The 16,803-nt window shown below is 58.6% G+C and overlaps 3 pseudogenes; all 3 read right to left on the bottom strand.

Moving 5' to 3' along the window:
• Window positions 1–2,439: 2,439 nt before the first annotated feature.
• Window positions 2,440–2,531, bottom strand: LOC123629513 (annotated as a pseudogene).
• Window positions 2,532–8,498: 5,967 nt separating this feature from the next.
• LOC123629512 lies at window positions 8,499–8,590 on the bottom strand (annotated as a pseudogene).
• A 5,946-nt stretch (window positions 8,591–14,536) lies between these two features.
• On the bottom strand, window positions 14,537–14,628 carry LOC123629510 (annotated as a pseudogene).
• Between the last annotated feature and the right edge of the window lie 2,175 nt (window positions 14,629–16,803).

Genomic DNA, 16,803 nt, shown 5'->3' with positions numbered 1-16,803 from the left:
AGCTCTCTATTTCTGCCCAGCCCTATGTTCGGGAACTTTGGGGGCTTGAGATGGGAAGGTCTACCTCATTTCCTCCTTTACCGGCCAAATAGACTCCCTCTTTTCTTCCTCCTCACACAGCTTGTCCTCGCTATTTGCCTCGTGGGCAATCGGCGGAGTTTTCGGTAACACCGAGACTTCTAAGTTGTGTCATCGGTCTTCTTTCTCTTTTTACTTTCTTTCCTCTTTCCTTTTTCTGTCTTTTTTTTTTTTTTTTTTTTTGAGGCAGGATTCCTTTCACTCTGTCCTCTCCCAGCCAGGCCGCCTTAGCCTGATTGTAGCTCACGGCAAGCTTCAAATCCAGGGCTTAAGTGATCCTCTCTGCCTCAGCCTTCTGAGCCGCTGGGATTATAGGCAGATGCTGCCACACCAGGCATAATTTTTCTTTTTTTATATTTTGTTGGTAGAGACGAGGTCTCATCGTGTTACCCAGGCTGGTCTCCGGCTGCTGGGCTCAAGTCATGCTCCCGTCTCTGCCTCCCAAGTTGCTGGGGTCACAGGCATGAGCCACGGTGGCCAGCCAGGTTATTGAAAGGCGATCACTTTGCTATGCTGATACGAAACCCCAAATGTGCGAGTGTAAGGCACCAGACGGAGGGAGTCCCCGCACTACATTGTCACGGCCGTTGAGGGTGGCTCACGAAAAAGCTGGGATGGGGGTACACGGGAGTGATCAAGGGGATATATTCTAGTGGGATAGCGGAAATATAGAATGTCCTGAAAAACACGAAGTGTCAGAATGCCACAGCAGTCAGTAGCTCACAAACTTCCGTTCCATTGTGTCATGGCAGGCGGCTTACTTTTCTCCTCCTCCCTCGGGATGAGTAAAGCCTGACATAGAAAATGTCTACGTCTCATCCAAATCCGTCAAGACGATGGAAGGGGGAACTGGGAGAGGAATAAAGAAAAAACCAGGAAGAAGCAAATCCAGGGAGAAGGGGGACGAGGAGGAGCAGGAGGAAACTGCCTCCCCTGCCCCCGTGCTACCCAACGATACGTGAAGAATGGCCTCTTCCCTCACCTCCCACCCCGCAACTGTGCCTGGAGGTGTACCCTACGGCTACGGTCCTAAAAGAATGTATGACTACTTATAATAATGGAAGAAATGCGGTCTGATAGGTCTTTGTGCAGTGGGACACCTACCCGGCCAGGGCACTCACGGTGAATGGAGCTTGCAGGGCGGGCGGGAGGTTGCTCTGGGTGAGGCTGTGAGTTAGAGCGCCCCTCGTCCTGGGAAACGGGGTGCGGCCGGAAGGGCGGCCGCCCCCTCGCCCGTCACGCAACGCACGTTCGTGGGGAACCTGGTGCTAAACCATTCGTAGACGACCTGCTTCTGGGTCGGGGTTTCGTACGTAGCAGAGCAGCTCCCTGGCTGCGATCTATTGAAAGTCAGCCCTCGACACAAGGGTTTGTCCCGGCGGGCGGGTGCGCCGCGCGCGCAGCGCGCGCGCGTCCGGCCGGCCGGCGGCGGCCCCGCGGGGCGCGGGTCTCCCCGGGTCCGTCGGTCACCGCCTCCTCGGCCCCTCCCGTCGCTCCGGCCCTCCGCGCTGCCTCGGCCCCTCCCGCGCCAGGGCTACGGCGGGGTGTGGGGGGGGTGCGCGCGCGGGCACGCGGTGTGTCGGTCGGGGGCGCCGGGGAAGGTGGAGGGGGCGGCCCTCCCCTCCCCTCCCCTCCAGGCCGCGCCCGGAGTCACGCCTCGGGGTGGACCCCGACTCCCACCACGCGGCCTCCTCCCCGCGCGACCCTTCGGGGCTCGTCCTCCGGGCTGGGATCGGGGTTCCCCGGAGGAGCGCGATGGTCGGTGGGTGGGGGAGACGGGGCGACCGAGGCGCCGGCGGGGGAGGGGCCGCGCCGGTCTGGCCGCCGCGGCCCTCTCCGTCGCCGCGGGGGTGGAAGCGGTGGCCCTCCGGTCGGGGGACCGGCCGGTCGCCCCCGCCCTTCTTTCCCCCGAGAGTCGGGGTCGACCAGGAGGCCGGCGGGCCCCCGTGAGGGTAGGACGGCGGGGACCCGCTGTCTCCGCGCTCGCGCCCCCGCCGGCGTCGCGCGCCGACGCCGCGGTACGCGGGGTCGACCAGATGTCCCCGTCACACTCAAGTCTCGGCGGGACCGCGGCCGGGGCCGGGCTCCTCGACGCTATGCCAGCGGTCACCGCCAGAGGGCTCCGTCCTCGCGGACTTCTCCACTCTTTTCTTTTCGTCTCCCTCCTCCCGCCCCGTCCCCGCCTCCCTCTCCCCCCCCCCCCCGCTAGCTCGCTCGCTCGCTCCTTCTTCCTTGCTTCGCTTCCAATCCCCCCCCCGCCCCCTGTTTTCCTCCGCACGCGCGCAGTTATCAGGCTCAGGAACTCTCCCGGGGACCTGGCGTGACTTTCATCGCAAACCGCCCCCCCCAATCATGGTTTCACGTCACGCGGGGGATGTGCCGACACAGCAGGAGGCACACCTCACACGTGCGTGTGAACACGCAATCACCACGTTTATGAACTGGAAAGGGATCTGTCGGGTGTGCCTTTGCGATCACTTCCCCTCCCCCCACCCCCCGCTGAGAATGAGTTTCCCCGGCCTCCTGTGGCCGCCTGGTAATCGCCTGCAGACGCCGTGGCCCGGGTCCGCCACAGGTTGCCCTCGGCTTCCCTTCGCGCAGTGCCCTGGGGTCCACCAGATGTCTCTGGCCAATTGGGGCCGTAGTGTGCCGTTGACGGTGTGGTCACTAGGTGTCGCTCCGGGCTCAGTATTCTTCCTTCTCGCTGTGACTTTGGTCTCTTTTGTTCAAAACTTCTTTCTTCCTTCCCCTTTTTCCCTGTTTCCATTCTCCCTTTTTCATCTCTTTCTCTCTTTTTGTTGCTTTTTTCGCGGCACATGGGTGATGTGTGTGTGTGTGTGTGTGTATGTGTGTGTGTGTGGAGGAAACGCGGCGTGAGGGAGAAGACACATCTCACACGTGCACGGGAACACCCGATCGTCACGCTTCTGAGTACCGACCGATGGATCTGGTACCGAATTTTTAATAGTTTTCTTCTATCTCTCTCTCTCTCCCTCCCTCTCTCTCTCTCTCCCCCCTCCCTCCCTCCCTCCCTCTCTATCCCTCCCTCTCTCTCCCTCTCTCTCTCCCCCGTGTCTCTCTCCCCCCCTCCCCCTCGCCCTCTTCTTCTGCCTCTCCCTCTCTCTCTCTCTCTCTCTCCCTCTCCCTCTCCTCCTCCTTCTCTTCCCTCCCTCCTTCCCTCTCTCTCTCTCTCTCTCTCTCTCTCTCTCTCCCCCTATCCCTCACCTCCTCCTACTCTTCCCTCCCTCCCTTTTTCTCTCTGTCACTCTCGCCCTCTCTCCCTCTGTCTCTCTCTCTCTCTTTCTTTTGTTTCTCTTTCCTCTTTTCTTTCTCACAGGGTCTCTTTGTGTTGCCCTCGCTAGAGTGGCGTGGCGTCAGTCTAGCTCACAGCAACCTCAAACTCCTCGACTTAAGCGATCCTTCTGCCTCAGCCTCCCGAATACCTGGGAATACCAGCACGTGCCACTGTGCCCGGCTAAGTTTGTTTCTATCTATTTTTAATTTTCCAGATAATTTATTTCTCTCTCTTTGTAGGGACGGGACGGGACGGGGAGGGGCTGGGCGAGGAGGGGGCGGTGTCTCGCTCTTGCTGAGGCTGGTCTCCAACTCCTGACCTTGAGCGATCCTCCCGCCTCGGCCTCCCAGAGTGCTAGGATTACAGGCGGGAGCCACAGCGCCCGGCCGTTTTTTCTATTTTCTATTTTTTTTATTTTTTAATTATGTAAGACTGACGGTGAGCACTGCCTGCCTGTGTTACTCCCTAGAGCTGACGGGTGAAGTTCCCAGCCTGTATCCCGGGGGGCCGTATGTCTCTTTATTACAAAAGCATCACTTGACTTGACTCCCTGCCACGCCCCCGCCCCCACCCCCGACCCACAACCAGGGATAACGGTGTGTACGTCCTCATCGACACATTATTTATGGCATTGGGGGAGGGGGCAGCAAAGGAAATACTGGTCCTGTAGAAGAAACATTCCCTCGCTCCACCGGTGGATCCAGTATGATCTTTATGTCCCAGAACTTGGTTCTGCTCTCCCTTTTAGTAGTGGGACGATGACCACTGCACTGGCACCAGCACCGCCCACACCAGCAGCGCCCCCGCCCCCCTACCGCCACACCACCACCACCATCACCGCCACCATAATTTTCCTATACCTTGTTCGGTTGGGGGATTTTTTTTTTGAGGCAGAGTCTCCCTCTGTTGCCCGGGCTAGACTGAGTTCCGTGGTGTCAGCCTAGCTCACCGCAACCTCAAACTCCTGGGCTTCAGTGATCCTACTGCCTCAGCCTCCCCAGTAGCTGGGAATACAGGCATGCGCCAGCATGCCCAGCTAATTTTATATGTGTGTGTGTGTGTGTGTGTGTGTGTGTGTGTGTGTGTGTGTGTCGGTGTATATACATATATATGTGTGGCCGTGTATATACATATACCGGAACGTGGCCCGACTGCAGTGACACCAGCTACGTTAAGTCGTTCTGTGGGTAGGGAAAGAATTTAACCGGATAGGCCCCATCGATCGCTCATCTGTTCTGATAGTTTTGTGGCAGCCGTTTCCTGCCCCTTTCTTTCCTCTCTCTGTCTCTCTCCCCCGCCCCCACTCCCACCCCCAAATTTTTTCTAAGAAGACATTTAGGATGTCAGATTCTGGCCACGTGCCCCCCTGGGCACAGGGGACCAGCAAAGACAAAGGTCTTTGGTACCAAGTGTTCATTCCACGGTGACAGATATTGCCACGCTTCTACTGTCCGGGCCTTGAGATCGTCAGTGGGTCAACTGTGAAACTCCCTGTACTCGACTTCCCTCTCGGGTAGGTCCCCGTCCCAACCCGCCGGCTCCTAGCACACACCCAGTGTCACTCTCTCCTCTCGGGGGATAAAGTTCCAGATGATCCGATCCGCTCCAAGGAGGAAGGGGAGCTGGCCGGGCCGCCCACTGTGCGCCCCACCCCCACCCCTGCCCACCCCCGTCATAGGGTCCCTTCTTTTCAGGCTGACACTGGCACCGGTTGTCGGGTGTCACCTAGCGGCCACTCTGATCAGCCATCGTGATCGCGGAAAGCCAGGTGACGTTGGGAGTTTAAGAGCTGACTCCCCGGGGCGGGGTGGGGGGTGGAGGGGGGGTGGAGGGCGGGGCGTGGTTCGGATCAGCGGCGGGGAGTAGAGCACGACCGGTCCCACTCCCTTCTTCCTGGGCCCGCAGCTCTGGGCCCCGCCCGAGGCAGCCCTCGCCTCTGGCGGCTCTCCGCCCACCCGCCCTGTTGTCTGCGGGAGGCGCCCCTCCTCCCGCTCCCTGCCTCCTCCCGGGACCATAGGCCTGTGCCCCTAGGTTTTTTTCTTTTTTTTTCACCCTTGTGTTTGTCTGTGTTTTATCTTGTTTTGTAGGCTTACTGAATATCATCTCGGATAAAAATTTAAATCACAGAATGCCTCATATTATATAACAAGATGTAGCGTTTTATCCTATGCCGAGAACGATGCGTTTTTCTCTTCGGGTCCATTTTCCTGTCCCGGAAGAAATACGAAGTTGCCCGTGATCCTTCCCCGATCATCTTCCAGATTCCTCGACTCGGAAACACTGTGAAGACGACGTATTCGATCGTATATCTCTGCGTGTGCACGTGGGCGCCCATACCTATTTCTTTTCGGCATCGGGCTCATATCTTTTGGCACCTAGGGGGGAAAAAAGAAGAAACCAAAAAAGGACAGAAAGATGTTCTGTCCTTTTACGCTCTCCTCCCCCAACCCCCCCAACTTTTGGGAACTCGTAGTCTGGCCTATGTCCCCAAGCAAGTTAAATCTTTTGTTAAAACTCCCAAGTGGTCCCCTGCCCCCAGGTGGGTGGCCGGCAGAGTTCACAGAGTTCACAGGCTTTGTTTTTGGCAGAGCCTGGACCATTGAAATCATTAACCTCAATCATTGCTAAAGCTGAGAACCACACGCTCCCCCCACCCATCCCCACCCACCCCCATCGCCCGCCTCCCGCGCCCTTTAAAAGCTCTCTATTTCTGCCCAGCCCTATGTTCGGGAACTTTGGGGGCTTGAGATGGGAAGGTCTACCTCATTTCCTCCTTTACCGGCCAAATAGACTCCCTCTTTTCTTCCTCCTCACACAGCTTGTCCTCGCTATTTGCCTCGTGGGCAATCGGCGGAGTTTTCGGTAACACCGAGACTTCTAAGTTGTGTCATCGGTCTTCTTTCTCTTTTTACTTTCTTTCCTCTTTCCTTTTTCTGTCTTTTTTTTTTTTGAGGCAGGATTCCTTTCACTCTGTCCTCTCCCAGCCAGGCCGCCTTAGCCTGATTGTAGCTCACGGCAAGCTTCAAATCCAGGGCTTAAGTGATCCTCTCTGCCTCAGCCTTCTGAGCCGCTGGGATTATAGGCAGATGCTGCCACACCAGGCATAATTTTTCTTTTTTTATATTTTGTTGGTAGAGACGAGGTCTCATCGTGTTACCCAGGCTGGTCTCCGGCTGCTGGGCTCAAGTCATGCTCCCGTCTCTGCCTCCCAAGTTGCTGGGGTCACAGGCATGAGCCACGGTGGCCAGCCAGGTTATTGAAAGGCGATCACTTTGCTATGCTGATACGAAACCCCAAATGTGCGAGTGTAAGGCACCAGACGGAGGGAGTCCCCGCACTACATTGTCACGGCCGTTGAGGGTGGCTCACGAAAAAGCTGGGATGGGGGTACACGGGAGTGATCAAGGGGATATATTCTAGTGGGATAGCGGAAATATAGAATGTCCTGAAAAACACGAAGTGTCAGAATGCCACAGCAGTCAGTAGCTCACAAACTTCCGTTCCATTGTGTCATGGCAGGCGGCTTACTTTTCTCCTCCTCCCTCGGGATGAGTAAAGCCTGACATAGAAAATGTCTACGTCTCATCCAAATCCGTCAAGACGATGGAAGGGGGAACTGGGAGAGGAATAAAGAAAAAACCAGGAAGAAGCAAATCCAGGGAGAAGGGGGACGAGGAGGAGCAGGAGGAAACTGCCTCCCCTGCCCCCGTGCTACCCAACGATACGTGAAGAATGGCCTCTTCCCTCACCTCCCACCCCGCAACTGTGCCTGGAGGTGTACCCTACGGCTACGGTCCTAAAAGAATGTATGACTACTTATAATAATGGAAGAAATGCGGTCTGATAGGTCTTTGTGCAGTGGGACACCTACCCGGCCAGGGCACTCACGGTGAATGGAGCTTGCAGGGCGGGCGGGAGGTTGCTCTGGGTGAGGCTGTGAGTTAGAGCGCCCCTCGTCCTGGGAAACGGGGTGCGGCCGGAAGGGCGGCCGCCCCCTCGCCCGTCACGCAACGCACGTTCGTGGGGAACCTGGTGCTAAACCATTCGTAGACGACCTGCTTCTGGGTCGGGGTTTCGTACGTAGCAGAGCAGCTCCCTGGCTGCGATCTATTGAAAGTCAGCCCTCGACACAAGGGTTTGTCCCGGCGGGCGGGTGCGCGCGCGCGCGCGCGCGCGTCCGGCCGGCCGGCGGCGGCCCCGCGGGGCGCGGGTCTCCCCGGGTCCGTCGGTCACCGCCTCCTCGGCCCCTCCCGTCGCTCCGGCCCTCCGCGCTGCCTCGGCCCCTCCCGCGCCAGGGCTACGGCGGGGTGTGGGGGGGGGTGCGCGCGCGGGCACGCGGTGTGTCGGTCGGGGGCGCCGGGGAAGGTGGAGGGGGCGGCCCTCCCCTCCCCTCCCCTCCAGGCCGCGCCCGGAGTCACGCCTCGGGGTGGACCCCGACTCCCACCACGCGGCCTCCTCCCCGCGCGACCCTTCGGGGCTCGTCCTCCGGGCTGGGATCGGGGTTCCCCGGAGGAGCGCGATGGTCGGTGGGTGGGGGAGACGGGGCGACCGAGGCGCCGGCGGGGGAGGGGCCGCGCCGGTCTGGCCGCCGCGGCCCTCTCCGTCGCCGCGGGGGTGGAAGCGGTGGCCCTCCGGTCGGGGGACCGGCCGGTCGCCCCCGCCCTTCTTTCCCCCGAGAGTCGGGGTCGACCAGGAGGCCGGCGGGCCCCCGTGAGGGTAGGACGGCGGGGACCCGCTGTCTCCGCGCTCGCGCCCCCGCCGGCGTCGCGCGCCGACGCCGCGGTACGCGGGGTCGACCAGATGTCCCCGTCACACTCAAGTCTCGGCGGGACCGCGGCCGGGGCCGGGCTCCTCGACGCTATGCCAGCGGTCACCGCCAGAGGGCTCCGTCCTCGCGGACTTCTCCACTCTTTTCTTTTCGTCTCCCTCCTCCCGCCCCGTCCCCGCCTCCCTCTCCCCCCCCCCCCGCTAGCTCGCTCGCTCGCTCCTTCTTCCTTGCTTCGCTTCCAACCCCCCCCCCCGCCCCCTGATTTCCTCCGCACGCGCGCAGTTATCAGGCTCACGAACTCTCCCGGGGACCTGGCGTGACTTTCATCGCAAACCGCCCCCCCCAATCATGGTTTCACGTCACGCGGGGGATGTGCCGACACAGCAGGAGGCACACCTCACACGTGCGTGTGAACACGCAATCACCACGTTTATGAACTGGAAAGGGATCTGTCGGGTGTGACTTTGCGATCACTTCCCCTCCCCCCACCCCCCGCTGAGAATGAGTTTCCCCGGCCTCCTGTGGCCGCCTGGTAATCGCCTGCAGACGCCGTGGCCCGGGTCCGCCACAGGTTGCCCTCGGCTTCCCTTCGCGCAGTGCCCTGGGGTCCACCAGATGTCTCTGGCCAATTGGGGCCGTAGTGTGCCGTTGACGGTGTGGTCACTAGGTGTCGCTCCGGGCTCAGTATTCTTCCTTCTCGCTGTGACTTTGGTCTCTTTTGTTCAAAACTTCTTTCTTCCTTCCCCTTTTTCCCTGTTTCCATTCTCCCTTTTTCATCTCTTTCTCTCTTTTTGTTGCTTTTTTCGCGGCACATGGGTGATGTGTGTGTGTGTGTGTGTGTATGTGTGTGTGTGTGGAGGAAACGCGGCGTGAGGGAGAAGACACATCTCACAAGTGCACGGGAACACCCGATCGTCACGCTTCTGAGTACCGACCGATGGATCTGGTACCGAATTTTTAATAGTTTTCTTCTATCTCTCTCTCTCTCCCTCCCTCTCTCTCTCTCTCCCCCCCTCCCTCCCTCCCTCCCTCTCTCTCCCTCTCTCTCTCCCCCGTGTCTCTCTCCCCCCCTCCCCCTCGCCCTCTTCTTCTGCCTCTCCCTCTCTCTCTCTCTCTCCCTCTCCCTCTCCTCCTCCTTCTCTTCCCTCCCTCCTTCCCTCTCTCTCTCTCTCTCTCTCTCCCCCCCATCCCTCTCCTCCTCCTACTCTTCCCTCCCTCTCTTTTTCTCTCTGTCACTCTCGCCCTCTCTCCCTCTCTCTCTCTCTCTCTCTCTCTTTCTTTTGTTTCTCTTTCCTCTTTTCTTTCTCACAGGGTCTCTTTGTGTTGCCCTCGCTAGTGTGGCGTGGCGTCAGTCTAGCTCACAGCAACCTCAAACTCCTCGACTTAAGCGATCCTTCTGCCTCAGCCTCCCGAATACCTGGGAATACCAGCACGTGCCACTGTGCCCGGCTAAGTTTGTTTCTATCTATTTTTAATTTTCCAGATAATTTATTTCTCTCTCTTTGTAGGGACGGGACGGGACGGGGAGGGGCTGGGCGAGGAGGGGGCGGTGTCTCGCTCTTGCTGAGGCTGGTCTCCAACTCCTGACCTTGAGCGATCCTCCCGCCTCGGCCTCCCAGAGTGCTAGGATTACAGGCGGGAGCCACTGCGCCCGGCCGTTTTTTCTATTTTCTATTTTTTTTATTTTTTAATTATGTAAGACTGACGGTGAGCACTGCCTGCCTGTGTTACTCCCTAGAGCTGACGGGTGAAGTTCCCAGCCTGTATCCCGGGGGGCCGTATGTCTCTTTATTACAAAAGCATCACTTGACTTGACTCCCTGCCACGCCCCCGCCCCCACCCCCGACCCACAACCAGGGACAACGGTGTGTACGTCCTCATCGACACATTATTTATGGCATTGGGGGGGGGGGCAGCAAAGGAAATACTGGTCCTGTAGAAGAAACATTCCCTCGCTCCACCGGTGGATCCAGTATGATCTTTATGTCCCAGAACTTGGTTCTGCTCTCCCTTTTAGTAGTAGGACGATGACCACTGCACTGGCACCAGCACCGCCCACACCAGCAGCGCCCCCGCCCCCCTACCGCCACACCACCACCACCATCACCGCCACCATAATTTTCCTATACCTTGTTCGGTTGGGGGATTTTTTTTTTTGAGGCAGAGTCTCCCTCTGTTGCCCGGGCTAGACTGAGTTCCGTGGTGTCAGCCTAGCTCACCGCAACCTCAAACTCCTGGGCTTCAGTGATCCTACTGCCTCAGCCTCCCCAGTAGCTGGGAATACAGGCATGCGCCAGCATGCCCAGCTAATTTTATATGTGTGTGTGTGTGTGTGTGTGTGTGTGTGTGTGTGTGTGTCGGTGTATATACATATATATGTGTGGCCGTGTATATACATATACCGGAACGTGGCCCGACTGCAGTGACACCAGCTCCGTTAAGTCGTTCTGTGGGTAGGGAAAGAATTTAACCGGATAGGCCCCATCGATCGCTTATCTGTTCTGAGAGTTTTGTGGCAGCCGTTTCCTGCCCCTTTCTTTCCTCTCTCTGTCTCTCTCCCCCGCCCCCACTCCCACCCCCAAATTTTTTCTAAGAAGACATTTAGGATGTCAGATTCTGGCCACGTGCCCCCCGGGCACAGGGGACCAGCAAAGACAAAGGTCTTTGGTACCAAGTGTTCATTCCACGGTGACAGATATTGCCACGCTTCTACTGTCCGGGCCTTGAGATCGTCAGTGGGTCAACTGTGAAACTCCCTGTACTCGACTTCCCTCTCGGGTAGGTCCCCGTCCCAACCCGCCGGCTCCTAGCACACACCCAGTGTCACTCTCTCCTCTCGGGGGATAAAGTTCCAGATGATCCGATCCGCTCCAAGGAGGAAGGGGAGCTGGCCGGGCCGCCCACTGTGCGCCCCACCCCCACCCCTGCCCACCCCCGTCATAGGGTCCCTTCTTTTCAGGCTGACACTGGCACCGGTTGTCGGGTGTCACCTAGCGGCCACTCTGATCAGCCATCGTGATCGCGGAAATCCAGGTGACGTTGGGAGTTTAAGAGCTGACTCCCCGGGGCGGGGTGGGGGGTGGAGGGGGGGTGGAGGGCGGGGCGCGGTTCGGATCAGCGGCGGGGAGTAGAGCACGACCGGTCCCACTTCCTTCTTCCTGGGCCCGCAGCTCTGGGCCCCGCCCGAGGCAGCCCTCGCCTCTGGCGGCTCTCCGCTCACCCGCCCTGTTGTCTGCGGGAGGGGCCCCTCCTCCCGCTCCCTGCCTCCTCCCGGGACCATAGGCCTGTGCCCCTAGGTTTTTTTTTTTTTTTTTACCCTTGTGTTTGTCTGTGTTTTATCTTGTTTTGTAGGCTTACTGAATATCATCTCGGATAAAAATTTAAATCACAGAATGCCTCATATTATATAACAAGATGTAGCGTTTTATCCTATGCCGAGAACGATGCGTTTTTCTCTTCGGGTCCATTTTCCTGTCCTGGAAGAAATACGAAGTTGCCCGTGATCCTTCCCCGATCATCTTCCAGATTCCTCGACTCGGAAACACTGTGAAGACGACGTATTCGATCGTATATCTCTGCGTGTGCACGTGGGCGCCCATACCTATTTCTTTTCGGCACCGGGCTCATATCTTTTGGCACCTAGGGGGGAAAAAAGAAGTAACCAAAAAGGGACAGAAAGATGTTCTGTCCTTTTACGCTCTCCTCCCCCAACCCCCCCAACTTTTGGGAACTCGTAGTCTGGCCTATGTCCCCAAGCAAGTTAAATCTTTTGTTAAAACTCCCAAGTGGTCCCCTGCCCCCAGGTGGGTGGCCGGCAGAGTTCACAGAGTTGACAGGCTTTGTTTTTGGCAGAGCCTGGACCATTGAAATCATTAACCTCAATCATTGCTAAAGCTGAGAACCACACGCTCCCCCCACCCATCCCCACCCACCCCCATCGCCCGCCTCCCGCGCCCTTTAAAAGCTCTCTATTTCTGCCCAGCCCTATGTTCGGGAACTTTGGGGGCTTGAGATGGGAAGGTCTACCTCATTTCCTCCTTTACCGGCCAAATAGACTCCCTCTTTTCTTCCTCCTCACACAGCTTGTCCTCGCTATTTGCCTCGTGGGCAATCGGCGGAGTTTTCGGTAACACCGAGACTTCTAAGTTGTGTCATCGGTCTTTTTTCTCTTTTTACTTTCTTTCCTCTTTCCTTTTTCTGTCTTTTTTTTTTTTTTTTTGAGACAGGATTCCTTTCACTCTGTCCTCTCCCAGCCAGGCCGCCTTAGCCTGATTGTAGCTCACGGCAAGCTTCAAATCCAGGGCTTAAGTGATCCTCTCTGCCTCAGCCTTCTGAGCCGCTGGGATTATAGGCAGATGCTGCCACACCAGGCATAATTTTTCTTTTTTTATATTTTGTTGGTAGAGACGAGGTCTCATCGTGTTACCCAGGCTGGTCTCCGGCTGCTGGGCTCAAGTCATGCTCCCGTCTCTGCCTCCCAAGTTGCTGGGGTCACAGGCATGAGCCACGGTGGCCAGCCAGGTTATTGAAAGGCGATCACTTTGCTATGCTGATACGAAACCCCAAATGTGCGAGTGTAAGGCACCAGACGGAGGGAGTCCCCGCACTACATTGTCACGGCCGTTGAGGGTGGCTCACGAAAAAGCTGGGATGGGGGTACACGGGAGTGATCAAGGGGATATATTCTAGTGGGATAGCGGAAATATAGAATGTCCTGAAAAACACGAAGTGTCAGAATGCCACAGCAGTCAGTAGCTCACAAACTTCCGTTCCATTGTGTCATGGCAGGCGGCTTACTTTTCTCCTCCTCCCTCGGGATGAGTAAAGCCTGACATAGAAAATGTCTACGTCTCATCCAAATCCGTCAAGACGATGGAAGGGGGAACTGGGAGAGGAATAAAGAAAAAACCAGGAAGAAGCAAATCCAGGGAGAAGGGGGACGAGGAGGAGCAGGAGGAAACTGCCTCCCCTGCCCCCGTGCTACCCAACGATACGTGAAGAATGGCCTCTTCCCTCACCTCCCACCCCGCAACTGTGCCTGGAGGTGTACCCTACGGCTACGGTCCTAAAAGAATGTATGACTACTTATAATAATGGAAGAAATGCGGTCTGATAGGTCTTTGTGCAGTGGGACACCTACCCGGCCAGGGCACTCACGGTGAATGGAGCTTGCAGGGCGGGCGGGAGGTTGCTCTGGGTGAGGCTGTGAGTTAGAGCGCCCCTCGTCCTGGGAAACGGGGTGCGGCCGGAAGGGCGGCCGCCCCCTCGCCCGTCACGCAACGCACGTTCGTGGGGAACCTGGTGCTAAACCATTCGTAGACGACCTGCTTCTGGGTCGGGGTTTCGTACGTAGCAGAGCAGCTCCCTGGCTGCGATCTATTGAAAGTCAGCCCTCGACACAAGGGTTTGTCCCGGCGGGCGGGTGCGCGCGCGCGCGCGCGCGCGCGTCCGGCCGGCCGGCGGCGGCCCCGCGGGGCGCGGGTCTCCCCGGGTCCGTCGGTCACCGCCTCCTCGGCCCCTCCCGTCGCTCCGGCCCTCCGCGCTGCCTCGGCCCCTCCCGCGCCAGGGCTACGGCGGGGTGTGGGGGGGGGTGCGCGCGCGGGCACGCGGTGTGTCGGTCGGGGGCGCCGGGGAAGGTGGAGGGGGCGGCCCTCCCCTCCCCTCCCCTCCAGGCCGCGCCCGGAGTCACGCCTCGGGGTGGACCCCGACTCCCACCACGCGGCCTCCTCCCCGCGCGACCCTTCGGGGCTCGTCCTCCGGGCTGGGATCGGGGTTCCCCGGAGGAGCGCGATGGTCGGTGGGTGGGGGAGACGGGGCGACCGAGGCGCCGGCGGGGGAGGGGCCGCGCCGGTCTGGCCGCCGCGGCCCTCTCCGTCGCCGCGGGGGTGGAAGCGGTGGCCCTCCGGTCGGGGGACCGGCCGGTCGCCCCCGCCCTTCTTTCCCCCGAGAGTCGGGGTCGACCAGGAGGCCGGCGGGCCCCCGTGAGGGTAGGACGGCGGGGACCCGCTGTCTCCGCGCTCGCGCCCCCGCCGGCGTCGCGCGCCGACGCCGCGGTACGCGGGGTCGACCAGATGTCCCCGTCACACTCAAGTCTCGGCGGGACCGCGGCCGGGGCCGGGCTCCTCGACGCTATGCCAGCGGTCACCGCCAGAGGGCTCCGTCCTCGCGGACTTCTCCACTCTTTTCTTTTCGTCTCCCTCCTCCCGCCCCGTCCCCGCCCCCCCCTCCCCCCCCCCCCCGCTAGCTCGCTCGCTCGCTCCTTCTTCCTTGCTTCGCTTCCAATCCCCCCCCGCCCCCTGTTTTCCTCCGCACGCGCGCAGTTATCAGGCTCAGGAACTCTCCCGGGGACCTGGCGTGACTTTCATCGCAAACCGCCCCCCCCAATCATGGTTTCACGTCACGCGGGGGATGTGCCGACACAGCAGGAGGCACACCTCACACGTGCGTGGGAACACGCAATCACCACGTTTATGAACTGGAAAGGGATCTGTCGGGTGTGACTTTGCGATCACTTCCCCTCTCCCCACCCCCCGCTGAGAATGAGTTTCCCCGGCCTCCTGTGGCCGCCTGGTAATCGCCTGCAGACGCCGTGGCCCGGGTCCGCCACAGGTTGCCCTCGGCTTCCCTTCGCGCAGTGCCCTGGGGTCCACCAGATGTCTCTGGCCAATTGGGGCCGTAGTGTGCCGTTGACGGTGTGGTCACTAGGTGTCGCTCCGGGCTCAGTATTCTTCCTTCTCGCTGTGACTTTGGTCTCTTTTGTTCAAAACTTCTTTCTTCCTTCCTCTTTTTCCCTGTTTCCATTCTCCCTTTTTCATCTCTTTCTCTCTTTTTGTTGCTTTTTTCGCGGCACATGGGTGATGTGTGTGTGTGTGTGTGTATGTGTGTGTGTGTGGAGGAAACGCGGCGTGAGGGAGAAGACACATCTCACACGTGCACGGGAACACCCGATCGTCACGCTTCTGAGTACCGACCGATGGATCTGGTACCGAATTTTTAATAGTTTTCTTCTATCTCTCTCTCTCTCCCTCCCTCTCTCTCTCTCTCCCCCCTCCCTCCCTCCCTCCCTCTCTATCCCTCCCTCTCTCTCCCTCTCTCTCTCCCCCGTGTCTCTCTCCCCCCCTCCCCCTCGCCCTCTTCTTCTGCCTCTCCCTCTCTCTCTCTCTCTCTCCCTCTCCCTCTCCTCCTCCTTCTCTTCCCTCCCTCCTTCCCTCTCTCTCTCTCTCTCTCTCTCTCTCTCTCTCCCCCTATCCCTCACCTCCTCCTACTCTTCCCTCCCTCCCTTTTTCTCTCTGTCACTCTCGCCCTCTCTCCCTCTGTCTCTCTCTCTCTCTTTCTTTTGTTTCTCTTTCCTCTTTTCTTTCTCACAGGGTCTCTTTGTGTTGCCCTCGCTAGAGTGGCGTGGCGTCAGTCTAGCTCACAGCAACCTCAAACTCCTCGACTTAAGCGATCCTTCTGCCTCAGCCTCCCGAATACCTGGGAATACCAGCACGTGCCACTGTGCCCGGCTAAGTTTGTTTCTATCTATTTTTAATTTTCCAGATAATTTATTTCTCTCTCTTTGTAGGGACGGGACGGGACGGGGAGGGGCTGGGCGAGGAGGGGGCGGTGTCTCGCTCTTGCTGAGGCTGGTCTCCAACTCCTGACCTTGAGCGATCCTCCCGCCTCGGCCTCCCAGAGTGCTAGGATTACAGGCGGGAGCCACTGCGCCCGGCCGTTTTTTCTATTTTCTATTTTTTTTATTTTTTAATTATGTAAGACTGACGGTGAGCACTGCCTGCCTGTGTTACTCCCTAGAGCTGACGGGTGAAGTTCCCAGCCTGTATCCCGGGGGGCCGTATGTCTCTTTATTACAAAAGCATCACTTGACTTGACTCCCTGCCACGCCCCCGCCCCCACCCCCGACCCACAACCAGGGACAACGGTGTGTACGTCCTCATCGACACATTATTTATGGCATTGGGGGAGGGGGCAGCAAAGGAAATACTGGTCCTGTAGAAGAAACATTCCCTCGCTCCACCGGTGGATCCAGTATGATCTTTATGTCCCAGAACTTGGTTCTGCTCTCCCTTTTAGTAGTGGGACGATGACCACTGCACTGGCACCAGCACCGCCCACACCAGCAGCGCCCCCGCCCCCCTACCGCCACACCACCACCACCATCACCGCCACCATAATTTTCCTATACCTTGTTCGGTTGGGGGATTTTTTTTTTGAGGCAGAGTCTCCCTCTGTTGCCCGGGCTAGACTGAGTTCCGTGGTGTCAGCCTAGCTCACCGCAACCTCAAACTCCTGGGCTTCAGTGATCCTACTGCCTCAGCCTCCCCAGTAGCTGGGAATACAGGCATGCGCCAGCATGCCCAGCTAATTTTATATGTGTGTGTGTGTGTGTGTGTGTGTGTGTGTGTGTGTGTGTGTCGGTGTATATACATATATATGTGTGGCCGTGTATATACATATACCGGAACGTGGCCCGACTGCAGTGACACCAGCTCCGTTAAGTCGTTCTGTGGGTAGGGAAAGAATTTAACCGGATAGGCCCCATCGATCGCTCATCTGTTCTGATAGTTTTGTGGCAGCCGTTTCCTGCCCCTTTCTTTCCTCTCTCTGTCTCTCTCCCCCGCCCCCACTCCCACCCCCAAATTTTTTCTAAGAAGACATTTAG

The sequence above is a fragment of the Lemur catta genome, unplaced genomic scaffold (genome assembly GCF_020740605.2).
Source record: "Lemur catta isolate mLemCat1 unplaced genomic scaffold, mLemCat1.pri scaffold_164_ctg1, whole genome shotgun sequence".
NCBI lineage: Eukaryota > Metazoa > Chordata > Mammalia > Primates > Lemuridae > Lemur > Lemur catta.
This window is presented reverse-complemented; position numbering and strand designations above follow the sequence as displayed.